The sequence below is a fragment of the Emydura macquarii genome, unplaced genomic scaffold (genome assembly GCF_026122565.2).
Source record: "Emydura macquarii macquarii isolate MOO-44397 ecotype Brisbane River unplaced genomic scaffold, CSIRO-AGI_Emac_v2 contig_67, whole genome shotgun sequence".
Lineage (NCBI taxonomy): Eukaryota > Metazoa > Chordata > Testudines > Chelidae > Emydura > Emydura macquarii.
In genome coordinates, this window is record NW_027130204.1 from 8,750,937 (window position 1) to 8,778,769 (window position 27,833).

The 27,833-nt window shown below is 42.7% G+C and overlaps 1 long non-coding RNA gene across 1 annotated transcript in view; it reads left to right on the forward strand.

Moving 5' to 3' along the window:
- Window positions 1-3,681: 3,681 nt before the first annotated feature.
- Window positions 3,682-27,833, forward strand: part of LOC137142997 (uncharacterized) — a 32,455-nt gene continuing 8,303 nt past the window's right edge. Inside the window, exon 1 of the long non-coding RNA XR_010917078.1 lies at window positions 3,682-4,209. This is a non-coding gene — a long non-coding RNA (uncharacterized lncRNA). The remainder of the gene's footprint in view (window positions 4,210-27,833) is intronic.

Consider the following 27,833-nt stretch of genomic DNA (forward strand, 5'->3'; position numbering starts at 1 on the left):
AGGAAACGGAGAGGCCAAAAGAAATGCTTTAAAGACACTCTCAAGACAAACATCAAGAGATGTGGCATCAACATCACACACTGGGAGACAGTCGCCCAAGACAGGGCAAACTGGCAAAGACTTGTCAGAGAAGGAACAACCACTTTTGAGGAAAATCACATCTCCTTGGTCTCAGAAAAATGACAGAAAAGAAAGGACAGACAACTGTCGTAGCAATTGCGGCCCAACCCTGCTTTCCAACACCATCTGCAATGTCTGCTAATGAGTCTGCGACTCAAGGATTGGACTTTTCATCACCAAAGGACCCACATAAAACAAAACCGGTGAAAGAGACCATCCTCAACCACGAGGGATCGCCACCGATGACAACACACAGACCCCTGCCCCTCCCTTCCGAGAGTGCATTGTATAATGGTAATATGAATGTCTTATCTAAGGAGATCAGAACTGATGGATATAATCTTATAATTACATAATTTAGTATTTCCACCAACTTCTCAGGTTGTGTCAGTCATTTGTAACATCTTCAGTAATTCTCCATTGAAAATCACTCAATTCATGGTGATTTCTACACATATGCTCATAGCTATACAGATCTAATCCAGAAAAATACACACAGTCTGAAAATGCCACTAATGGTACATCAGCAATGTAGGCTACAGTGCAACTTCATTCTGTTTTCCCACTGCCAAGAGAAGGCCTCAAGGCCAAAATGTCACCTCAGATCTCCTTTGATCTCAACATATATATTTATTAACCCTTTTTACACCACAGAGAGGGTGCAAGGAAACATGTATGTTCTTTTTCACATAAAACACGTGGTTCTTACATCTTGCACACAAATCTGTGGATAATTTTCATACAAAGATTATTTTAGACATAATTTCTATGTCTCTTGAATGAAAAATAAGAGGGGGGGGGTGAGCAGCATTTATTGTGCAATGTTTATGATTTATTCTTCCTCCTCCTCCTCTTTTTTCTCTTTAACTTCATTCAAAGACATTTATGAGAATCTAGTGAAATATAATAATACTGTGCACCTCTAATGGCACTTTTTCATCCCATAATTGCAAAGTGTTTTACAGGGTTTAATTAAGCTTCACAATACACCTGTGAACTGGGTGTATGTTAGCTGCAGCCATTCTCTTTTTTTATAGACATCCTAACCTGGAAATGGAGGCAGAAAGACGTGGTTTACCCACGGATAAGTAGTGAGTAAGTGGCAGAACTGGAATAGAACCCAGACGTCCTGACCAGATCTGTGAGAATCCTGTAGGGTTTGGTTCTCCTGGGGTCACCAAAAAGACCACACAGGTGAAGTCTGCAGGAATTAGCAGGGGCCCTGGGGTTCATTACTTTCTCCTCAACAAGCCTGCAGACCCCTTTCTTCCTTTAACTCTCTTCATGGAGGCCTTTTCGGGCTGCCCACTCCCCAGTCCAGTTCTGGAGCCTCTTCAGTCCTCAGGCATTCTGGGTGTCTACTTCCTGCACACACACACACCGCCCCCTCCTCCCCCAGCCCACCCCTTAAGGTCTTCAGGGGAAGATAAATGGATGCTTCCCATCCATGCGTACTTCACCAGCATCTGATACAAACCTCCTGATCCAGAGACAGTCTTCTTAGGTGGGGTCAGGATACATCCACCAACGCAATACAGCAGTGGGAGTAAGTTGCTGTCTGCCAACCACCAACTTCAAAGGACACGTCCTGAAACATGTCTCATACATCGCATGGTATGTTGCTATAGGAACCACCGGGGAGAGGGGAGGAAGGTCCCTGACTAGCAATCTCTAAAACAGCAAACGAGGGGTTGTATAGGTGTTTCTCAGTCCCTGCTCGGTGGCTGTACTACTGCAGTGGGTGGAGTGGGATGGTTGGTGCATCCTGTTCTCTCCTATCAGAGTTGGTGCATCCTTTTTCTCTCCTTACTGCAGAGTAAGAACAAGTGGCCATTTGCTCACCACCTGGAGACCAGAGGAAGTGCAAAGGGTGCCACTCAGCCCCTAGACTGTAGCAGAAGAGAGGCAGGCCATAGTTCCTGAGCCTTCAGTGACTCTGGGCTCAGAATTATATATACACTGAACCTCTCACCACCCCTGCCCCTGAACATGAATGGATATGAAACTCCCTATGAATACTTTGCACATCTCTTGTCCTGACTCCTTGCCTCGTGCTCTGATCCATAGAGCAGACAATATTGTCTCGTGTGGCTAACAGACCTAGAGCTGGGTAAGATGTGCAATGGGATTAAAAGGAAGGGTTTGATGGGGGGAGGTTGTTTTGGTTTTTTACATGGATGAAAACAAGAATGACAGCATGGGCCCACAGATGCCGTGTGAGAGCTGGAAATCCCACTCACCTCGGGCTATCCATTATGGTGAATAAAAGTCTCTGGGCCATGAAAGGGCTTCTTTATCAGCAGAATCCAACGTCTCAGATTATGGTGATGAGAACCCAGCAGCAGGAAGCCAGTGGTTTGAATTCATTCCTAAATACTAGTGATCAAAAGTTGCTGCTACTTCTCTTGTAATCAATGCAAAATGACATGCTGGACTCAGCCCTGCTCCTAGTGGACAGCTGTTTATACTTCAGAAACAATCCTCATAGCTGCTACGCATCGACCTTTGCTAGCGGTCTCAGCAGAGAGGCCAATGGTGCAGAATAGCCATACCCCAGAGTCAGCCTGTCCATTGTCCATTGTACAGTCAGGGCTCAGGTGTAATAGGCACTAAATCGGTTTCTTTACTTAGGATGTTTAGAACACACAGCATCTGTAGTTTTCTGGCTCTCTGCCTCACAGACTGACACACGACCTGCATTGCACGCGTGCCACTATGCCTCATTGTGCCACACCCCAACCTGGATTAAATGATCACAACTGCTGACTGCACTGCTGTCTCTCCAGGTTATGCACATCCTCCAGTACATGAGTAGGATGATATAGGAAAGCTGGCCATTGCTTCTGCTCATTAGCTAAAGAGAGAGTTTCCGTTTCCAGTTCTGTCAGGCTGGCCTCTCATGAACACTGAGTCTGTTTGAAAATAAAATGTCTCTCTTTTTCTGTTTGCAATCCCGCACACAGACAGGTGCTCCCTTCCTATCACATGCACCTTGTCATACCCCAATATGGCTGCAAACTCTTGCACAGACTCTGGATGTTTCTCTTGTTACCAAAGAAATATAATTAGAGCACAAACGAGGCATGCAATCTGAATGCTGAGCAATTTTTGCTTCTCGCTGTTGCCTTCTTTCTAGTACCTCTCCTCTGCATTACCCTCTTCCAGCAGTGAAAACCTGGTCACATGCACAGGACACATTCTGACAGCACAGGACCCAAATGGCAGCCTCTGAAGTATGTGACTCCAGCAGTATCATGTGGGTCTATGGCTGGCTCCTCTGCTCATTATATTGGCGGTTGCAGGACTGCTTTTGGACTTGTCTCTGGGTCTGATTCGCCTTTGAACAAATGACCTGTGATGAGATGTACCTGGCTTTCGTGGCCCCCTGCTGGAGGCCCCATGGTCCTACTACACCCTTTCCAGGAAAGGAGCAGCAAAGATGGGTCCTCCTGGCCTGCCTAGAGAGGCTACAGAGACACAACCAATCAGAGCCCAACTGGCTCGGATAAAAGGAGCTGCAGGGCCTTACTAGCTCAGTTCCTGGCTGGGATTAGAGGGGGAGGAAGGATGAGTCTCTTGCCATAGATGATTGAGGAGTGGCCAGTTTCTGGCTCATTTGGTGATGCTGGGGGAGAGAGAGAGGACCTCAGAGCCTTAGGCCTTAGAGAAGGGGTGACACTAAAGGGGCTGGTGCAAAGAGGCCCAGGGAAGTAGCAGCAATGAAGTGAAGTGAGCAGTATGTGACTGCTGTTTATAGGACCCCTTGAGTTAGAACCCAGAGTAGTGGGTGGGACAGGTTCTGCCACTGGTGAGGTGGCGTAAACCCCAAGAAGGGGAACCAGGCTTTTTGGGAAGCCTGAGAGGAATTGAAAGGGCCAGAGGTGGGGCTGAAGACTGTGGTGAGGGAAGACAGTCAGCTTCTGCTGGACTTTTTGCTACCCTGCAGGGGGTTAATTTTGACTATGTGACTTGGCCAGAGGGCCAAGGCACTGAAGACCTGCCAAGCCAGACTGACACCCTACTGGGGCTGCTGCCAGGAGTAGGAAAAGGACTGCAGTACCGCACGCAGCAGCAGGAGGTGTGCCAGAGGTGAGTGTTCCTCACAGCACTGGTGTTGTGAAGGGGCTTGAAAATGAGCGGGGCACTCGGGAGCCCCAGGGAGAGACTTTGCTTCTGTCTTTGAAAGCTGGTTGTCTTTTGATGAACTTTAGATTATAAATGAACTGTCGGTTCTTTTTTTGAAGCATCTGGTTCTGTGTAAGCCTGTTTTACTGCCCTGCCCTTGAGCTCTGCTCACACTTAAGTATAAGAGCTACGTATTATTAGTATTTATTATTTATTTAGTACATGAGCTATTCGCACTAAAGAGAGAGAGAGAGAGAGGCCATATTTTATCATTACATAAGCAAAATATCTATGCCTGTGAAAACAGGCAGCCAAGGAGCTGATCATGCACTTTTTGAAGTCTTGTTATTGACTGTGCCGCACAAGGGCCCAAATGCTTGAGCACTTACTCTAGGCCAAAATCTGCTCTCAGTTACAGTGGTATAAAACTGGAGTGGCTCTGGTGCTATTGCAATAACCCCAGAATTACATCCACATATCTGAGAGTATTGTACCTTCAGTCTTCCCTCAGGTGATACCTCTGTGGAGTGCATAGCCCCCCCTTGTAGCCTCCTCATCGACGCTTGTTGGCCTGAGTCTTGAGGACTGAGTAAAACGTTCAGAATTTGGCCCTGGAGCCCAATTCTCCCACTGCCAGTCGCTCCCAGTGACCTCATTGCTCCTGCTCTGTGGCAATCGGGAGAGTCATGGCACAGGGTATTAAAAGAGCAGCAAGCTTCAGAAAGTGGACCTGATCCTTCTTGCCCACTGGCATAAATCAGCAGGATCTCCACAATCAGCAAAGCCAGCCTCTCCGAGCAGATGGGGCCCTGAGTTTTCATGCAGAATGATTTGCAGGGGTGGCTAAGTGATCATGGTACCAAAAGATGTGCTGCACCTTTCATTTGTCCTCTGAAGATTATTTTCACTCTTCAAAAGGATTTTTTTTAAAGAGAAAAGCAACACAAGGTTACAGAATGGAAGTTGAGATTCTATCTGTTTTACTGAATGATTCGGGAATACAATATAACAGGGACAGTCGCACACTTAATCATCTCACTCTCACAAGTGGAAGGGCTGCTTGACAGTAGAGCGCAAAGATATGAATGTAGGAACTGGGGCAAAGAAAAAACCTCTAGAACAGAATAAGCATAAAATGTAAACAAATTTCTACCAGGAGCATTTGTAGTGACAGATGTTTGGGCAGATAGGGCAAAATATATATATTTTCTTCTCCTAAAGGGAAATAGGTGGAAGTCCATCAAATAAACTTTGTCCTGGCATATTTTATTTTCACATGGAGGAAAAGGAAAAGATCTTTTTTGTTGTGGGTTTTTTTTTCCTCTGCTGTTTTTTCCCCTTCTGCCATACCAGAAATAAGATCATGGCAGATAAGCCAGGCCCAAGAAAAAAAGGGAAAGGGGCGGTGGCAGGAAAAAAGGTTATTCCGAGTATCAGAGAGGGGGCTAATTGTCAAGGTTATATCTCCAAAGATGACTGATGTGAAGCTGGGTTTTTCTGTCAGCCTGTCACAAAGCAGGAATGTTTAATGTTCTCATTATTGGTTACGCTGTTGTGTATATTTCTCTGTCAGCACTGCGGACCCATCTGAACTGCCAAGGCACTTCAAAGCCCTGCAGGTCATTTATCATCCTCCTGACGCTGCGAATGTTCAGCCGCAGCTGAGTGCCAGGGATTTGTTATGACTTGAGAGCCAGCTGACAGACAGGTCTGCTGCAAAAAGAATTCCTTTTTGTCACACTGCGAAAACATCAATGTTCCTATAATGGCCTACAACTGTCAAAGGGGACTGCCACCTGACAGTTGTGTGGTCTCACTAATTTGCAGCCCGGTGACTTGTTTCCTTGAGTTTAGATTCAGTTACGGTTTCACATACAAACAGGTCACCATCTGTCGTCCTGTGCCAGGGGCCACATGGTATGGGGTAGAGGAAAGCGGAGAAGAGGAGACAAAATATATGTGTATGAAGAGGGAAGAAAATCAAAATCGCTATGCCAGTTGAAGTCACATCTTCATTTTGCAACCCATCTTTCTAGCTTATTGCTGTGTGAATCTCTGAAAGTTGTGATGAAAATCAAGACAGGGAAAGAAAGGAACTTGCAAACAGCCAGAGCTAGTGAGAGAGAATATCAGGGCTTTGTTTTCTTTCCCAGGCCATGACATGATTAATCGTTTTCTTCTGATCTAATTTTGGAACATGAAAAACAGCACATTTGTCTTGAAGAAAAATGATGTGCCGTACTGCGCAGATGGAAATTTCGAGCAATGAAAAAGATTAAAGTGAAATTCCACTCCTTAGACCTAATCATGAGTTGTAGATTATTCTGTCGTTCTAACCAGATGGTAGGCTTGATTCCACAACCCCCTTCTTATATTAATGAATACTAGACTGTTATATTTGACTTAGGTAAGTGAAATGTCTATCAAGCCTAATGGACTGCCAGCCAGCATAACACATGTTGTACCACTGAGGGTCCTTGCTGCATTTTTCATGTTTTATACTAATGTAGAACATTTTGTTTCCTACTGTTTTCCATCATTGTCACTGTTTGCTAAATATTTTCACATGTTGTGGGGGAGAGGGGGGAGTTTAAAAAAAAAAAAAAAAAAAGCTTGTGTCCAGAGCTAATTTCCTCACATTGGTCGCAGCTATAATTCTACAAGTAAAACAGTCACCTGAAGCAATGCATACAAGAACTCAATAGTAACTTGATTAAGTTCCCAGTCAACAAGACTGCACTAGGCTGTATGTTAACAAACCTAATTATAGGCAGCAGGGTGATAGATGGTGCAGAGTGCATGTCGCACATCTGAGGTCATGTCTAGAAAACAAGTTTGCCCCAGGGGACAAGGATGGGGTGTCATTTCTAAATAAAACAAACTAGGGTTCACTGATGTTTTCCATTGGGTTGTCTTCCACTTACTGACATACACTCTTCTACTAAGAGCGTCCTGAGAGATCCTCAGGAGAATTTAAGAATGGAGGAGCAGAAATTAGAGCAAATGGGAAATTCTCTTTAACCTTGTCAATTTCACAGTCTTGTGACTTACGTAATTTCTACCAAGTTAGGTCTTGTCAGAGCTATGGGTGTCGATAATTGCATGTTAGGATGGATGGAGCTGCTAATGTTCAGAACTCAGTGTTATCACCTTAAAGATTTAACTGAGCAGGATTAGCACTTGTCATGTATACTGATTTGGATGAGTAATATAATCCTCTTATATGGAAAGTAAAAAGTCTCTGGTTTCTCCTTCTCAAAGCAATAGTTAGGCCATTGTTACTTGGCATCTGCATATTAAAAAAAGTCTGTCATAGAAAATGCTACCAGCCAGAAGAAACTCTTGTATACAGAGTTAATTTTAGCCTTCGAAAACATCAAGATGCACAGACCAGGTCACTCTTTACCCAGAAGAGGAAAGACTAGAAACTTGAACAAGGTGGCAAGAACTGTCCACATCTGGGTTTATTAAAATGTGATATTTACAGTCAAACTGTAAACCTCTGAGTAAGAAAAGCCAGGGACAGAAAGGAGACCTTTTTAATCAGGTTGTTATGGTTTTATGGCTAAAGAAGAAAATTGTTGGAGATTAGAAAGAATTGCAGGCTTATGCCACTATTTCAGTGGTTTTTCACAACTCTTGACTCGCAGCACCTCTTAAGGGCCAAATCCTGAAGTTCCCTACACATGCACTGAAAGTGCCATTGAAGTTAATGCTGTGTAAGGAACTTAAAAATAAACTCCAAACAAAACCCTAACTCAGAATAATCTGCACTTTGTTCAGAGGCAGAGCCAACTCTGAGTGTTCAGGTTTTTGCCTGCCTGTTATACCTATTTACATTATATTATTATATAGTTATATCTATTTACCTTATATTCAGCCTGAACCTTTGCCCATAAGGAAGGTCATCCACACGCAAAGGAAATCTTCTGGGAGGGTCAAAGTTCTCCTTGTAACATTGTTCTCTGTAATTAATGTCCCCCCTGCCACCTCCACCCCATGTCTTTCACTATTTAGATCTATCCAAGAGTAGAGACTGCAATGTCAGAAGGCTTTCACCACACTTCCAGTTGAGCTGGATATAGGCACTTCCTTTAATCTCCTCCAAACTTATTCTCATGAGATGATGATTATCGCTGGTGACCATTTCTCTGTCAAGCTTCACACACTTTTGCTCATTCATTTGAGGCAAGGCTCTGCCTTGCCCTGTGTCCCCATTCAGGGATGGAAGAGGGAGTAAGGCACCTTTCTACTTATGCGTTCAGGCTATCTCTCTTGCCAGTCAATACAAAGGAGGGAACAGGTTTTATGGACTGTTTGCTTTCCCTCTGCATGAGGCAGGCTGAACTGCTTCAGGCTGGAGGGGGAAGTGGCCTGTATGACGTACTGGAAGCTCCCACTTGAAGTGTGAGGGGTTTCCTGGCCCTGCTTGCAAGCGAGGGGGCAACTATAAGGAAACAGGCAATTGGTGCCCTCAGCCATCAGGCTGCCCAGAGCTATCCTAGAGCAAGGTGGGTTGAGTGAGAGCCTGGTAGCCCAACCCAAATCTGATGGGAGCCAACTACAAGTGTTGTTCGGATCAGGTCAAAAAACAACCTGACCCATTTGGGTCCATGCTGGTGGTGTAGAGCAAAGCAAAACAGTGGGTCAGCTAAACAAAACTCCATATTCCCCAAATGAAAAGTGGACAAACCCTCGACTACGCGCCTTGTCCCTGCTGTAGCTGCATGCCTTGTCCCTGCTGGCCACCGCCACTTCACAGAGCTCTGGGTATGCTGTGGTGCAAGCGTGCTGATAAGTCACCATGCCTCTCGCTCCTCAAGGTGACAATGGCCAGTGGGATCAGAACACGGCAGCAGGCGGCTGGAGATAGAGCCTGGGTATGGGGTGTGGGGAGCGGAAAGCCCCACCAGACTGAGCCCCAAGGACCTGGCAGCAGCACTAAAACCGTTTCAGGGGGAAGAGCTGGATTCAGGTTGGGACTGGTCTGAAAGTGAAGTTTGGATGGGGCTTTAAAACTATCCCCAAGCAGACCTCTCAGTGTAGCTGCACCTCTGTTAGGGGACAACTTGCTTTTGGGTTTCTCTTTCTGGGTTCTTGTGTGTTTGATATTCTGGATTCTAAGAAATAAAGAAGTGTTGCATTGAGACCTTCCAGGAAGATAAAAATACAATCCTCTGACTTGTGTCTGGGCATGCACACCATCAACATAACAATCTGCCACTGGCAAGGGCCAATAGCCGATTCCTTTCCCACTGGAGCAAAGCAGCCGTGTGGGAGGGAATTGTGAGTACAGGAACTGCAGCTCTTTACTATAGGACTTCAAACCATGTCTTAATATAGCCTTTAGCATGCTTTACTGAGCCTTGGGACTCTGCTTTCCACAATGGCAAAGAACCTCAACTTCCTCCAATGTTCACTACTTGGCTTGTGAAATTCAGCCCTTGCTCTGTATTTCATAACATCACAATTTTTGCATAAAAGAGCACATGAAACAGACTTGGATTTTGTTTCTATAACTTGAGTATAGATTTAAACAAGGGACTTTGGGGCAGCTGAAAGTGAGGGTAACAAGTTTGAAACTGAGGGCAAAATGTCTCTTGTTGGTGGCTCTTTAAAGTGACAGTAGATAAGCCAGCTGGTTTCCCACTAGCATACCCGAAGTATTACAGCATCCTATGGCTATATACAGACTCCAGTATTAACCTAGCTAATCTACTCATATTAACACAGGACAAAGTAACTTTACTGCCCTATGATTGGGTATTATCCTTTCGTGACTCTTACTCACGTCAGCTGATGGGACCAGGAAACAAAGATTAGTCTCTTACTAGCACTCCTGCATATTACCCCTGAGTCATGCTGGGGTGGGGATTAAACTAGATGGAGTAGCACATTAGAAAGCAACCTCACTATAGGCATAAAACATAAGACAGCTTCCATGTGGCCAAACTCCGAATGAATTTTGTGAAGGGGAAGTGCCAAAAGGGATCAGAGCGTGAAGGCTCATTTGAATTATCCAAACCGTTTTTTTAAATCCAACTAGGCCACACAGCTTTCTAGCCCCCACGGTCCCCCTTCAGCTCTGCCTGAGGAAGGACCAGCAGCCTCCAGAATCTTTTTATATGGACCACTCAACTATGTGGTGTCTAAAGGGTGCTGACCCTAAAATCCTAGATTCCACCACCTCCCCTGCCACCCACACACCCCCATTTCCCCCCCCCCCCCACACACACACACACAAACACTCTCAAGTGACTCGCCTTTCTACTGAGAAGATGCCTCTATTAACCATCCTGACCACAGGCTTCGCCCACCAGGTACCAGAACCAATAGCATGTGACTGATGTCACCCAGACCAAAGGGAGAAAGAAACATAATGTTTCTGGGTCACCCTAACAGCGCAAAATTGTCTCATGGAATTTTTCATTGGAGGAGGAGGGAAAAATGTCAGTTGGAAAAGATGTTTGTGTTTGCCCCCACTTTCTCCAGCTCCAGACACAAGCATGCTTGTGAATTTTCCATTCCTCATTTTTCTCTCTTTATCTTGCATCTCTCTATATTTTGGCTTTTCTTTCAAAGGCACTCATGCAACCACTCTATTTGGTGTGATCTAGTGCAAGGTTCCCTGCTTACCATACTAAAAAAGGAAATGCCCTGGATGTTCATCCTAGCTTTAGATATGCTTCGTTCCTCCATGTCCTTCCCTCTATTTTCATTTTCCCCCGTGAACTAACCATTTGAAAAACCAACTAATCCTAAAAACGCTTCAGAATCCAGCTGATCATAGGCACCAGAAGCAAACAGTAGCCAGAAAGTTATATTCTATTCTCCCATATTGTCAAAAGAATGCTTTATTGAAAGAGGAGTGTTTCTGTGTACATGCAAATTCTCTATCATCAGGGTGCCAGTTACCTTCTAAATATTGAAGGATTCTTTCAAAAGCCATTGTCTTTGTTTACACTTCAGCTGCCACTTAAGTTAATTACCCTGTAATCTGCCCGTAAATGGCTTTCTTCCAATTTTTAATAGAAGCTAACTGGGTTAGGAAGTAGCTTAAGCTGGAGGGGGGGCAGCACGGTTCCAAATGAAAATTCTTTTGTTTTAAGAGGGGTGTGTTTTCCACTTTAAATATTTGGCTGTAACTGTCTCATAAAACTGGACATTTTAAAAGAAAAACCAGAGCCTGGCTAGCCGGCATGGTGGGGAGAGGAGGAAACACCCAACAGCTTCAGCAGTCATACGCCTCCAAGTATGTTCGTCAGCTCTGATGACATAAGCAGGTTTGGGTTGGGTCGTTGTGGGTTGGAGACAGGGTTGTGTGGAAACTAGTGTTGTTGAGTAAGTGGCAATCTTTCTGCTGGGTAAGCGTTAAGCCAGTGTTTCAGTATGATATTGGGTGTGGTGCTCTTTTCACTATGATGTAAAATGAGCAGCACTTTTCAGAGATGGGTTGTAAATCCCAAGGCCCTTAGATCTATCCAACTGATCCTCCTATTGTGCCAAGATCACACAGACTCTCCCTTGTGCCCAGGTGCAGACGGAGACAGGAAGCACTTTGCTTTTTCTCCCTTTTGCTTCCGTACAAGTCTAACCATGACATATCCCTCCCTCTGTAACCCGTTAGTGATAGCTGGGTATGGAATTCTTCACTTGTCCTAAGCTGTGCTGATACAAAATAGCTTCTCAGTTTCACCATTTGTCAGTGGCCTGTGGAGTGTTTCTCTTTTGCAGTGGTGAGTTTTAGAAAGCATTTAGGGATCCTTCTAGATATGCTACACTGTGTAAGCTGTAAATTCATCATTATTTGGGATATATAGCAATAAGTTGACGTCTGATAAAAGGGAATCTCATTTGTAAATGAAACCACTGAGAACAGCCAGTAGCCAATGCTTTCTCTGAAGAAGCACACATTCCCAGAAAAACTCCTTAAGGAAGTTACCCAAAGAGGATTTGAAGGAAAGAAGGCCAAATGAGGCTCAAGGATTATTAGTGAACCACTGACATTAGCTGGAAATAACAGAATTCTTTCAGTCACTTTTTTTGATTATGAAAACACCTAGCAGCTGTTTGATTTACATCAATGATTACGTTCATCCTTAGCTTCATCACAGAACAGTTCTCTTTTTTTGGGACTTTAACAGTAGCCATTGGACCTGGAGTGGGGCTTAAGGGGCCTACATGCTTGCTTCTCTCATGTAGCATGGGTAAAAACCATGTCAGGACTGAGATTTTTCAAAGCCAACTAAAGAATTTAAAGACATTAATCTACTGGCAATTGTGTGCTCAATGCCCTAGTCATCTTGGAAAATATCAACCCAGAGCCATGCCTTTACTGTAGGGGAAAAAGGATCAGATCCTTAAATACACTTAAGCTTCTAACTTCCACTGAAGTTGGTGTTGAAGTCACAAGAAGTTAGCAGCCTAAATATGTTTGGGAATCTAGGCCAAATTTCCTAAAGCTGTATTTTAACAAAACAAAAACACACAGCCATGACTAATTTCAGTAAAAAGTTGGAAGGACAGCTGATTAGATTTCCTGTAATCGGACTGTTTTTTCAAACAAAATACTCTCCAGTTTTTGAAACACAGTCCCCTAGAAGAAATACAATGGGTTTAAAATTCACATAATGAGAAATCCATGAGCCGAAATGTTTGGTATTTCGGATTGGCTCACTGCCTTAAGCTAATGTTACTTCAACCTGTTTCCAGCTCTTTAAACCTGAACTGGTAGTTGCACTTTCAAAGGTGATGATTTGCAAATGATGATTTCCTGCCTACAGTGCTCTCTGTATGTACAGCTAAATGTCCATCTAGGTAACATTAGCAGTGTAACAGCTAGCATTCAAAATGCAGTCTGACAGCATTTCAGACAGGGCACTTTTCAACACCAGACCTCCAAGATATACACCTCAGACCCAGAACTTGTGCTTCTTGTGAGAACAGCACTAGGTTAGACCTCAGGCCTTGTGAACTGAGCTTGTAGACTACCCTCTGGAAGTGCTGAGCTCAGGAGTGACTTTGGAAATGATGCTCATGGACTCCGCCACTCCATTGAAAGTGCAGATCTCAAGCTTCAACGTAGCGGTACCCAGTGTGTTTCCCTTTCTATGCTCAAGTCCAGACAATGAGTCTGGGACACCCTTCCGCTACAGAGGCTGGCTCTTCGGCTCAAATTTTCAAGCTGCATGCTGATAACTGTGGAGCTCCCCTGTTCAGTCAGGGGTGTTGGCCAAGATGGTGGCTGTAATATAAACAAAGGCTTGGCCAGAGCAGCTCAAATCCTGGGCTTCAGATGATTGGGACGAGCTTCCTCTCTTTACAGGAAGTAGCACACACTGACCAGCAAGTTATGTGCCCTCCTCTGTGAAGATAAGTCTGTGGAAGCCCCAGCTTCAGAGCCTTACTCATGCTTACGGGTGTCCCCACTTTGTTTCCTAGTGTCTGCCTAGGTGGCAGCACTAGCAATAACAAGTTAGCCCTGCCCCCAGCTGAGGACTTTAGATTCGTATCTCTCATTGGACAATGCCTTCTTAGCATGGAAAGTGTAGCAACTACTGCGACCGTTACGTGAGACAGGGATGTGGCGTTTCGCGTGAGGGAAATGATGGTTCATCATAAATGCGGGGATGAAAACCTTGACCCACCACTTGGCTTGGATAAATACATTCTGTAGTGTCAGTTGTGGAGAGGTTCAGGCCTACTTGTTATATGCCTTTTTGCTGGTCCTAACGGGCTATGGAAAAACTTATATTGAAATGACTGGAGCCCTTCCAGCTCAAAAAATAGACGGAAGGAAACATGGTGAGTCTGTTCTCTGAGCAGCCTAGTGCAATGACTCCTCAATCATGTCATCTAGCTCTGCAGGGCAAGACAGTCCAGCTCTGCATGGGTGCCCAAGTGGAAGAGAAGACACTTCAAGCTTGCCCCTGCTGGGACTACCTATCATAATTAGCCTGCACTCCGCTGAGTGCAAGACTGTCTGAGGTTATTGCTGCTGTCAGTGACACCCTCTCCAAAGGGGGCAAACTCATACAGTGCTCTTGAAGATATTAATGGCATTGCAATGGTGCCATGGGACCCTAGGAGAAATTGAAACCCGGTGTGCTAGGTGCTGTACAGGCACATGGAGATTAACAGTCCCTGCCCCAAAGAGCTCACAACCCAAATAGAACAGATTGGAGGGTGGGGTGGGAAGATAATCCCCATTTTACAGATGGGGATTAGGGAAAGTGAGATCTCACTGCAAGACTGTGATGGAATTGGGACTTGAACTGTATTTCCTGAATCCTAGCCCAGTGCTTTAATCACAAATTGATCCTTCAGGTCTGCTTCTGCTCCCATTGAATTTAATGGGAGTTTTGTCACTGTCAATGGAAGGACGATTGGGACCATAAGAGGATATATTAGAGCTCTAAGTATTATTTATAGCCTTGTCCCACCACCAATCAAGTAAAAGCTCTAATTACAGACACCAAGTTAAATAGCTACTGGCTATTTACTAAGAAGTGATGAAAATGAATAAATATTTTTGGAAATCACTTAGTGTGTTTAAATTACTCACACAAAATTAATACAAATATTTCTAAGTAAAGAGAATAGCCATATAAAAGTACATTATTCAGTAAATGAATTCATTAGTATTTAATTACAAGAAATTGCATCAATTATTAAACATTACTACAACTTGCTTGGAAAATTGATACATTCTTCTCATTGCTATTAATAACTTCAATTACCAATGTGATGTACCAGTAACTCTTTTTCTTTGGGTGCTAATTTTTATGTAGTGTCTATAATACGGTATTATGTTTCCTAGTCTTAAACATTTTTGCCTTGAGTCTCACTGTGGTGCAGATTAACTCTATTTTCCACGGTTTATTTCCTAGTTGCTGAGCTGAAATAAAGGCTCTGCGTGTCTCTTAATCAGTTAAAATCAGGCTCGGGAGGCCTGGTGTGTTTCTTGTTGCACAATAGACACTCCTCCAGAGTTTTCTGAATCACCACCAAAGAATGAAGACTCATTTTAGGCCTGCTTTTCCCATGTTATTCCTGGTATCGCTAGTGCACTCTTCTTAATAGTGGTTTGTTCGCCACTCCCTCCATCTCACTGACCCTCAACAGATAAGAGAGCGCACGTTTTCTGGACAATGGAAAGCTACAGCCTCATCCATGAAATACTTTTACATGTCAAAGAAATGCAGAATCTGAATACTATGACGTTGTGTCTGGATATGTCTAAAAAGGGATAAAAATCCCGGGTCAACCGACTCAGGCTTGCATGGCTTGGGCTGAAAAATTACTGTGTGAATATTTGGTCTTGGCCTGGAGTCCAAGTCCTGGTACCCTGCAAAGGTGGACTCTAGCCTGAACATTTACCCAGTGCTAGTCTACACTTAAAACTTACAGTGGCATAGCTGTGTCGGCCGCAGTTAAGAGCGCTTCTTTCGCTGCATTATGTCAACAGGAGAGAGATAATAAAAGCCCCTAAATGAGTGGCAGGAGCTATGTTGGTGAGAGAGCGTCTCCACACAAGCGTTTATGCCGGCAAAACTTATGTTGCTCAGGGGGTGTCTTTTTCATACCCCTGAGCGACAAAGGTTTGCTGGCAAAAGTGCTAGTGTAGACAAGGCCCCAGTAATTCCCTCCTCCCCCCCCAAATCCTTATGAGCCTAAGTCAGCTAATTTAAGCCAACCTCTGCCATGTTGTGGGTCTTTATCTCTGTGACCAGATAGCACTTCAGAGGATTTCACCTAGTGGATACTGGCTTGCTGTACAAACAGGCAAAACCACAATCAACCATCGACCCGTATATTGGAAATACACCACCCTCTTGGACTACTGTAAAAACCTTGGGTGCTTCTCTCCCCTCCTCCCAAACTGTGCATGTGGCCCATCATAAACATATGCAGCCACCCACAAAGTGCTTCAAGCCTGATCCGACCACACGGATGCACTGGTTTCACTGAAGGTGTGGATTTTTTTTTTTTTTTTTAAAGCCAATTTAATTAAACTGGTGCAAACCTCTGTGTAAGCTATTAACAAAGGCATTCTGGAACCCATCAGAACTCTTTTAAACAGTTTTTGCCGGATTCATCCCTGAATTCAGTGTTGACTTAATGGGGTAACATCAGGGAGGAATTTGGCCCCTCATTTCTGGTGAAGGCAATGACCAATTACAGTGAAAACCTGTTAAATTCAGCTTTATGCTGAATATAGGAAAGTGAACTCATTGCTTGTGGGAAAGTGCTGTATGAAGCTGGACAATCCGTAGGGAAAACTCTAGTTAACAGCAGTATGAGTGGCAGGACATCAACCGTATAGGCTTTCCTGGTCTGCCTCACCTCTGGGCACTCATCTCTTGGCCTGAGAAGGAGCTCGGGCTTCATCCATACCGGTTCTCTCCCGCACTCCTCTGTAGAGGCAACTAGGTAGTTGCAGTGGGGTTTTTTGGTTGGTTGGGTTCTTTTTGCTTAAGCAATCCTGGACACTAGGTAGAGACCACCAAATCATGCCCTATAGGTCAGAACAGTCATCCGATGCTAATAACCTTTGCTAACCAACAATATTGAATTTTGAGTTATACTTTTTGTGCCAAAATATTATTCTATTAACAGGGATTTGTGTAAAACTTCCAGAAATTTGCTGTATTAAATTGTGGATTGTGAATATGCATTGAATCAGCAGATCTGTTAATTTACACAATCAATTTTTCTGTTGTGCTTTTAGTTTTGATGTATCTGCAATGTTTTCCATCTCTCAGGGTTTCACTGAGATGGGATCCATTTCCATCCTTTGTAGTAATTAAATCAAACACTTATTTTAATTTATTCCCTTCTTAAATTAAACACTAATTACTTTTTGTGAAGCACTTTGATATGCTCAGATGGCGGATGCTAAAGAATGCTGCTGCTATTGCTGAGTAGATGCTACAGAAAGTTTTCTGTGAGTAATCAACTGAATTAAAAATTATTTCACTTCAGCTGTGTTCACGCCCCTTGTTTCATTAATTGTTTGTATGATCCCCAGTCCTGGTCTGGGAGCCTATGATGCTAAAAAACCAAGGTGGTTTGTAGTGGTTTTTTTTTCCTGAATGATCATGGAAAACAAACTTAGAACTCATCTGAGTAATCACTGATAGAGGAGCTAGGTTTTAATATTTCAGGGCCTCATTTGAAATCTCACCAAAGCCAATGGGAGTCCAGCCATTGATTTCAATGAGTTTTGGATCAAACTTTCAGTCCTCTGCTACCATGACTATTTCTTTTCTTCACTGGTGTCAGTCCGTTTAAGCATGTGCTTAAAGAATCTGATTGAGGCCTTAAGAGCTGATGACCAGTGAGTAGAGTATTTTATATCAATCAAAGCATTTCACAGAGTCACCAGACCCTTCTGGGCCCCAGCACAGAGGGGCCAAATGAGCCAGACAAGGATGTGGCCACATCCTTCCCCGCGAGGACTGAGCTCGTACCTGTAGCTACTTTGTGTCACTGACTTGACAATGTCAGAAAATTACAGAATTCAATTCACCAGAACTTGCATCATGGAAACATCCAGCGTTGCCAGTCAGGGTCCAAGACCCAGTCTGTGAGGCACTGTACAAACACAGTCCCTGTCCTGAGGAATTTATATGTAGCATGCCTTGTGGGGATACTATACATGTTATAGGACACTTCTTATTGACCCAGTAGTGGGCCAGGGTTTTCAAGCCCTTTTGCTGGAGCCTTGGTGTGGAGATGGGTAAGGGTCTGATCCTGTGTCACTGTGGTTGATGGGAGCTTTGTCATTCTCTTCAGTGGGAGCATGATGGAAGACTCAATGAGCTACTCAGACTTCCACAGTTATTAGTGGAATAAGGACAGCCCCGGGAATTACAGACAGTCAGCGTAACTTCAGTACCCGGAAAGATAATGGAGCAAATAATCAAGCAATCAATTTGCAAACACCTAGAAAATAATAAGGTGGTCAGTAACAGCATGGATTTGTCAAGGATAAATCATGTCAAACCAACCTGATAGCTTTCTTTGACAGCATAATAAGTCTTGTGGATGCGGGGGGGGGGGGACAGTGGTAGTTGTGGTATATCTTGACTTTAGTAAGGCTTTTGATACAGTCTTGCATGACCTCATAAACTAGGGGAATACAAGCTAGGTGGAGCTATATAAGGTAGGTGCATAAATGGTTGGAAAACTACTCCCAGAGAGTAGTTATCAGTGGTTCACAGTCAAGCTAGAAGGGCATATTGAGTGGGACCCTGCAGGAATCATTTCTGGGGCCAGTTCTGTTCAATATCTTCATCAACCATTTAAATAATGGCATAGAAAGTCCATTTTTAAAGTTTGTGGACGATACCAAGTTGGGAGGGGTTGCAGGTGCCTTGGAGGATAGGATTAAAATTCAGAATGATCTGGAGAAATGGTCTGAAGAAAATGGGATGAAATTCAATGAGGACAAAGTACTCCATTTAGGAAGGAAAAATCAGTTGCACACATACAAAATGGGCAATGACTGCCTAGGAATGAATATTGTGGAAAGGGATCTGGAGGTCATAGTGGATCACAAGCTAAAGATAAGTCAACCGTGTAACAGTGTTGCAGGAAAAAAAGCAAACATCATTTTGGGATGTATTAGCAGGAGTGTTGTAAGCAACACATGAGAAGTAATTCTTCTGCTCTACTCCGTGCTGATAAGGTCTCGGCTGGAGTAGCGTGTCCAGTTCTGGGTGCCACATTTCAGGAAAGATGTGGACAAATTGGAGAGAGTCCCAAGGAGAGCAACAAAAATAATTAAAGGTCTAGAAAATATGACCTATAAGAGAAGATTGGAAAAATTGGGTTTGTTTAGTCTGGAATAGACCAGACTGAGTGGGGGACATAACAATTTTAAAGTATATAAAAGGTGGTTATAAGGAGGAGGGGGATAATGTTCTTAATCTTTGAGGCTAGGACAAGAGGCAAATTGCAGCAAAGGGTGGTTTAGGTTGGACATTAGGAAAAACTTCCTAACTGTCAGGGTGGTTAATCACTGGAATGAATTGCCTAGGGCAGTTGTGGAATCTCCATCATTGGAGATTTTGAAGAGCAGGTTGGACAGACATCTGGCAGGGATGGTCTTAGATAATGCTTGGTCCTGCCTTGTGTGCGGGGATTGGACTAAAAGACCTCTTCCAGTTTTATGATTCTATTTCCTGTGGATGTGATAGGAGCCATCCAATTTATCTAAAACAGTTTAGTTTGTTTTAGTTTTGTTTAAGAGAAACATTTCAACTTTTTGAACTTCCAATCCTGCCTCTCTCACCTAAATGGCTTCCTCTCCCTGACAGACTGAAAGCGTCAGTACTCCCTCAATCTGTCCTTCTAGGGAGGAGACAATCCATCCAATCAGTGACCATACCCTCTGCTTTGTGACCAATCACAAGTAACCAACAAACTAATAGTGACTTATCACTATCTATCCATGAATAAAATATATACAGATACTGATTAAAAACAATTGCACAAGAGCTCTTGCATTGTGAAGGAGCGGTAATCTGTGTGCAGACATTTTAGGAGCTGAAAAAGAATCCAAATCTTAGCAATTTAATGCATTTTGATTGCAGGTTTTCTTCCCCCTACAGCAGGGACCAAGTTGCAAAGTTTCAAAGGTGTTAGGATGCAGGGGTTTTGTTCATGTTGTTATTGCATTGAATACTACTGAATTGAGTAAATCATTTGTTGAGAAGTCTACACTAATCGGTTTTGGTTCAATGCACAGAAAATGTATTTGACTGAACAAATCTATTCCTGCAATATATGTTTAATTGGGTTCTGCTGTATTTTCTTTCACCCATGTCCTTTAAAATTAAACAAAGCAAATAATGCCTCAGTCCCCTAACTTCTCTCTTTGAATTTCCTTCCCTTAAGGGTACTGCAGGTAAATAAAGCTTTCATTTTATTCTTTGGTCACCTGAGGTAACCACTAAGACCTCCACTAGCCCCAAGTTTTGTTTTTGTTTGAAGTGTGAACTGATATTTTTGTTTCTTCATGCCTTACAAATACATACTTAGCAGCTGCAGAGGCCCAGGGTATGAAAGGAGGAGCAGAAAATAAGAGAAAAGAGGATGAAGCTGATGAATTACAGAAGGAGGTTAGTGAAACTCTCTGTGAGGTTAGTGAAACGTGCATGAGTTGGACTCTGAAGCCAGGAGTCTGTTATATCCACTTTGCTCTGGCCCAAGCTATGATTCCACCTGTGGCCTTCTGCAGCCTGTGGATCCCTTTCCCCAGAGCTGGCATTCATCTCAACTAAACCATGTGGCCTCTGGGTAATATTTCAGCCTTGGATTCTTGAAGATGGTGGTTATTGTGCAAGCACAAAATTCACTTTCTGGTGGATTTGTACAGATGGTGAGATAGGGCTAAGACAGATTTATGCTTAGATTTATTAGGAAGTCTATTTTCTGCCTGTCAGTTGACAATCAATTGAGTTGTGTTCCATTTATTCAGAAAGTGAATAAGAGTCTGAAGTGGGTCCTGATTGCAGTGCTTGGTTCTTACAGGTCACAGTTCTATTGGTCTTGAACAATCAAGACTTATAAACGAAGTCTGAGTAGAATCATGGTAAATTATGACACTGCACAGGGCCTTTTCAAAAACAAAACGGGCTCGACGAGAGTCTTGCACAGGCTTTTGAACCCTTTAAAAGCACTGAGTTAAATCCAGATTTAATGTGAGGCATATATCCATTGACTGCATCAGAGATGAATTTGGCCTGGTTTTTTTTCCTCTCCACACAGCAAATAGTCTTAGTGATGACTTGAGAGAATAAATAAATGTACATGTATGGGAAGTGAATGATGTGCCTTGTTACTGATTAAGGCTCTGATGACTGCTGATTTCAACAGGCCTACTCACACGCTTCAAGTTAGGCATGTGCTAAAGTCTCTTGATTTAGGGCCGAAAGGATGCAGGGGATGGCATAATCCCAGCTGCTGTGCTACTTACAATGTTAATCATTTTCATCTCACTGTTACCTTGTGCTCCCCTGATCACTCTGTCTATAGCCATCTTTCTTTCATCAAAATTTAGGCCCTGATCCTGCAAACATGTAAGGCCATTGGGACTACTAAGGGTAGTAAACCTAAGCCTAAAAGCCTTTTTGCAAGATTGGGGCCTTGAATGTAAACTCTTGAGCAGGAACTGCCTTTTCATTATATATGTACAGTACCTAGAGGTCCCAATCAGAGATCAAGGACCTATTGTGCTACAAATGAATAGCAATGTGTTGCACGCCAAGGGATTCAAAAGGAAGCCACTCACTCAGTCTAACAACCAACAGACATTTGGGAGGATTTAAATGAGCTGAATAAATTTGTTTAGCTCAACTTAAAAAATTCACTAGGATAATCACTGCTTAACTTGTTGTTTGTGCACACATACAGGATGCATGCCTGTTTACTCAGTCTCTTAATCTAAAGATTATTCAGTAGGTTTGTTATCAGCACTTTAATCCACTTCTTTGAAAACAAGAAACCTCCCCTATATGGAGATGTTCTGCAGGTTTTTTCCTCCCACTTGGAACTGTAGATCTCCTAAAAAGCAGACTCTTATTACTTTGTAATATGAGCTGTTAAGGTTTTTAATTTTGGTCGCTTGTGCCCAGAGGACAAGTAACCAGTTATTAAATTAATAAGTGTTATGCTGTAACACAGCAGACTGATGAGGTTAGTGTTAAAAACCTGGCATGTGTGGGTATCTGCAACCTTCCTATGTCAGTGGAATGAATCCTTTTCCATGAGAAGATCCACATAGCAAGCCAATTAATCTGATGGGGGAGTGGGAATGAAAACTTTCTAGGTATTAGACCTCCACTTCTATAATGATGGCTTGTCACATATATAAAATGAAGGATTTGGGTTTTTTACAGCTAAACAGGTGGTCAAAATGCTAAGCAATAACAATTTAGAAGTTGAGGATCTTCTGTTCTTTTTTTAATGCATCTATAATGAGCATCTAAAAAGACTATGCAACTATTTAGAGAATAATAATAAACTGTCTCATTTGTTAATGGTTATATGCAAAATAAAAGTACTAACTGGCTGGTTTGGGGTTTTTATGCCAAGTGAATGCAAATAGGGACTTGAAAAATTAGTTAATAGGCAAAGTCTGCTCACAAATTTGCTGAGCATGTTTTTAAACAAAAAGCAGCAAACCTTGTTAGGATTTTAAAGAATAGTATACTGAGCAGAAAAATACTACAGTCCAGGCTCATGGCTCAGCATAGCCAATGCTAAATGAAGCAGTCATTTGTGAGTACATTAATTCTTGCTGCAAATTGGTCCAGTGTTTCAAAAAAAGTAGATGTCAAAGTTTCCACACACCCAGTTTGGCTGGGAAGTGGGGGGGGGGGGAGAGTTCAGGATTATCAAGCTGAAGTTTGCATTCTACATCCTTAATCAGTCTGAAGCTAATTAGCAGCCTCCACACGATAAGGCCACAACTCATTAATCATAGGAGATGCAAGCAGTCAGCCCCCCCCGCCCCCTCCATGCGTGACATTTCAAGAAAAGTGTTTTTTGGGTTTTTTGTGATGGGGCTTCAGAAGTCACAAAGATGGCCTTTCATGGTCACTAGCATGTGAAGTATAAGCCACGTCTCGACATGACAGACAAGGGACCACTGTTTGAGTACCCACTGGACACTTTTTTAATGCTGTCCTCTCGTAGAATGGAATCAACTGACTTTATTTGCTTTGAGTTGAAGCATAGTTCAGCTGAGAATAAAAAAGCTTTAACAAGTATGACTTCTGTTAAAGGAAGGTTTTGTAGTTTTTGGGGGAGGGGGAAGTTACAATCCTTTCTTAAGCACAGCTAATTAGGAATGAAAGTCCTTTCACATGCCTAGTACAGTTTAGTAGAGTGTGTCTTTAAAATCTAATGCTAACTGCCACAGATTAAACAGTATTAAAGGCCTGGAAAAAATATAGTTTTCGTGAGATTATCAAATTTCTTCCAAACAATTTTGAGTGATAATGCAAATATTCTCAGTAATGTTTAAAATTTTGATTAAGCATTACACTTCATTCTATTGGAATCTGTTTAGGTTCCTATAATCATGCCCATCACCACAGTATCTGAGCATCTCTATCTACTAGGGTCTTCTGAAAAACATTCTCCTTGAAGACAATTTGCTTTCTGTATATCTCTTGCTCTGTCTTTATTACTGGGGATATCTGTATGACCGCTGCAAAGTAGTTTGCATGATCCTACTTCTTATTCATCATTTGTGGCCATGCTCCTCTGTTAATGGCGTCACAGAGGCGGGGTAGATTTTTTTAAAATTTTTATTTCTTTAAAATTATGTCAGAAACACAAAGTTGGGATCTCTGGATGAGCAGGAGGAGATGAAAGTCTAAGTAACAATGACCTTAAATTCAGGCAATATCTCCTTTTAGAAAAATTGATGTACGATGCAAACTAAATTGTTTCTTAGTAAGATGGATTTCCAGTGATTTCCTGAAGGTATCATTTGATCTGCAGTAACCACATTGGTGTCATCTTTGGCCTGTGTAGTTTTACATTTTTGTTTTTTAACATTATAAAAAAACATTAGCACTTAGAACTGATAAATGATAGTTCTTTTGCCTCACTTCAGTCCCTCACAATTTCTCTACTTGGCTAGGATACACTGCAGCTGGCCCTGTCCATAAACCCACTCCCAAAAGGGGTCAACACTTAGAGGTGGACATTGAGAGAGACCATCCTAACTTAGCTAGCATGACCTAGTTAGTTAATTCACACAGCTTTCTGGTTAGACAGGGCTACTGAGAGCAGCCAGCTGCCCATGTGTACACTGACCTCTCCTCTCCTGAAGTTTGGAGCTCAGTTCCCACAATGCATGTTCATAGGGGTTACTGAAGGAGTTCAAGTGAACAAGCTGCTTTTAAAAAGTAGAGGTGGGCCAGTCCCATTCAGGGCTTCTCCTACCATTCAAATGTTCAGGGGCGGGAGGATGTTTGTTGGGTTTTTTTTACTTGTTGTTTTGGTTTCTTTTTGGTTTTTTGGTTTTTGCGTTTTTGTTTTTGTTTTTTTGGGGGGATGGTGAGGGATCGAGGGGTTTTTATTTTTGGTCTTGTTTTCTGGGGTGTCTCTAGATTTGCAAACTTAACTTGTCTACAAATCACTTACCTCTGTAATTGAAACCCATCATGCTTTCCTGGGTGATCTTGTTTATATTAAGTTGTTAGAAAGGAAGCTGTGTGGCCTGTATATGGTAGTTTGGTGCCTATATTACCTCAAAAGAACTCTGGATGGAGGATGAGGCTGTCCAGTAAGAGTCTGACCCCCAAACCCTCCACCTTCTATGCTTGATGGAAGGATTTTTGGACTAGTCAGGAAAGGTTAAGGGCTTATGAAGGCAAGTCAGCATGAAGATGATTGGGCAACCAGAATTTTATATGGCTGGTAGAAAAAAGATGCTTTTGTGTCAGAGTGGCAATGAGGCTGACCTGACAGGAGAAAGTGAGCAACTCAGTGAAGTCTGTTTGTTTGTCTTTCTGTCTTGGGACTGGGAAGGAAGACTTAATTTCGAAACCATGTTTGTTTCTGGGAGAAGAGCCTGGGAAGGCTCGAGTGGAGACCTGTGAGCACCATTTTCCTTTTGGCTTTTCTCCTCCCTGCTCCTTTCCTCCTTTAGGTGGAAAGCAAACCCAATAATGTTCCAGTTCAAATCGAGCTTTCAACACCAGTGTCTGAGTTGATTTGAGAATTAGACAAAACAAGTTCATGCATCCCTGACAAAAAGCCCACACATACAGACTTCTGCAATAAGCCTTAGGAACACTGAAAGAGTCATTAAGTTCCTTATGTTGTGTCACTGCAATAAGACACTTCCAAAAGTCCTCACAATACATCTTTAAACCACAGACCATAACAACTCTGAAAATGGTCTATTGTGTTCACTCATACATTTCAATGAGGGGATATTTTTTTTTTCTCTCCCTTTTTTCAATGCTACTGAGGGGGGTGAAAAGGATGACACGCAAACCACACACACAAAAAATTGTAAGGAAATAACATTCAGGGTGTGACTAAGCCCACACAAGCAAGGAAAGAGAATTAAGACTGAAACATCATCATTTCCTCAGCTCATTACCTTTTGGTTCTGTTACTTATATAGTCCATATGATTATCCCCTGGCTGGGAAGCCTTCTATTACCTGGGCACAAAGGGATGTGTTATGCTGCAGCTTTAAGTCTGTATTTCCTTGTTTTACCAGACTAATGCAACACCTTCCTCAATGCTACTGTAAAAGTTTTTGGTGACTTATGTGTATTAATGGCATTAATTAAACTATCAACACAACTCAATGGGAGAAAATGTTTCTTCTGAACTTGTTTCTTGAATAGGAGTAAATGCCTCATTAATCTTCAACATCAACCCAAGAACACTGTTTGTTAGCTAGAATAATAAACGACTTTACAGGAAACACACAATAGCAGATGCTGGAATGCATCCATTCATTAGTCACTCTGTATAAATATGCCCTTATTTCCATGAAGAGATATTTAATGGAGGACCAGACTGACAAACACGCACAAGCCTTCTCTTGCTTACTGAAGGGAGAAAATGTCATACACATTGCCCTGCTGTATATACAGCGTCACATACCGTATTGTGTGGGGGTGGAAGACTGCCAGGCACTACAGTGTGAGAGGGAGAGGGTTAGAAACCCAGTTAAGACATTCTAGTTTTCTGCCTTTTGTCTACAAAGTCTATCTCAAACTGTCACCTCAAAGTTAGGGAATCGCCAAGTAATATCACAGTGATGCAGATTTAGGGCCAGATCCAGAGCCCATTGATGCTAGTAAGCTTTGGATCCATTCCTTAAATATATAGTGCTACATACATTTTGTAAGTGGTAGGTGACAATTCTAACCAGCCTTTCTTGAAACAGTTATATTCTGTCTTCAATGGGTTTTAAAAGAGAAGTTTCATGGCTATTCATTTCCCCTCTCTTCTATTGACTTTTATGTCTGTTTAGTTTATAAAAGAACAAGAGCCTACCCGAACACTCTGAGTACCGCCTAACAAATGAAATCAATCAAAAAAGATACAGCAATTCAATAACATATAATAGTGAGAAAACAGGCACCACAGTGATCAGCCAAATTCTTCATTTCGCACTGAACATCACTTCCAAAGCTGTGATGGGTTGAGACCTCTCGGTATATACTGAGCCAAACTCGTCACAGACTTGCACCCAGTGCAATTCTTCTAAAGTCTATTAGATAGGCCCACAATTAATAAAACACCGTGATCCTTTGGGGTGAAAAGTGTAGTACATAATAGGAACGAGAATGGATCAGTTCTACTAGTTCTATCTAGTCCTCAACAACTTGAGGCAGAAAGTTGCCTTGGGAAAAAGACAGAGTCAGGCTTTAAAACTGGAACATGAGGTGAGAATCCCCAGCACTCCCTCTGGATCGGTTTTGGCCAAACAAAGAATTTACATCCACTTTCACTAAAATCAAAGGGAATTTTGCCATAAAAATCCATGAGAGCAGGATTCAGGCCTCAAATGTGCCCACAGAGTAGAGTGAGAGAGAGAGAAACTGTGACCAAAATTAACAAATAATTCTGTAAATATTTGTCCTGTTGCTTTTTAGCCTTTTTTTAAAAGAAATTTTTCCTCTGTTCAGAGTGAGAATTATAATCATAGAACCAAAACTAGAGCCTAGACTCTCCACTGTTTGTCAGGAGATATAGCTCAAGAAGGGATGGATGAAAATGGCTTTAAGACAGTTCCAGTAGGGTGACCAGATAGAAGTGTAAGGGGGAGATGAGGGGAGTTATAGGGTCCTATACAAGACAAATATTTCAGGACATCTGGTCACCCTACCTTTCAGATTCTGGGCTGCATGAGGGGGTCTGTGGCATAATCTAGATTATCCCCAAGGAGTTCCTCTGCAGCCAAGGGAACATAGAGCCCTTTGGCTGCATCTCCTCCTGCTACCAGCAGGATCCTGGGGTTGCTCAGGGAGCAGTATGGGGCTATGTATGCCAGCTGCCCCTACAATAGGGGAGTTTCCTTAAAACCATTCAGCAACTTTTATGGCCCATGTATACTCCTGGCATAGTCCCTGCAAAAGATTGATGCAAAGAAGGCACAGCAGGGGCCAGACTCTAGCTTTAGGGTCTTCTGAATAATGGTGCATAGCCCACCCCTCTAATGATTGCTTCTGAGCAATGAGAAAAAAATCTCTCTCTAGCACTTAATATCCTGAGACGTCCTCTCTTGAGTTCTGACAACGTGCTTCAGCTGCTAGCGTGCCAATTTTTTACTTCCACCAGGGAATATGCTCAAATTATTTTTCTTAAACTGTTTTTCATGAACCAGCTTTGCAAATCAGAATAGCCTCAAGCTACCCATGCAGAAGAAGATGACAAAGTAGACTTCTGAAACTAAATTCTTTGCATCTTAGACAGTAGATTTTCTGAGACCCAGGATGTGACTTCCTGTGTGTTTGGACTGCATGTGTAGATCATTGTGGATACTAACTGGTATAAATAACAGGAGAAGATTGGGATGAATTGACTGACAGCAAAAG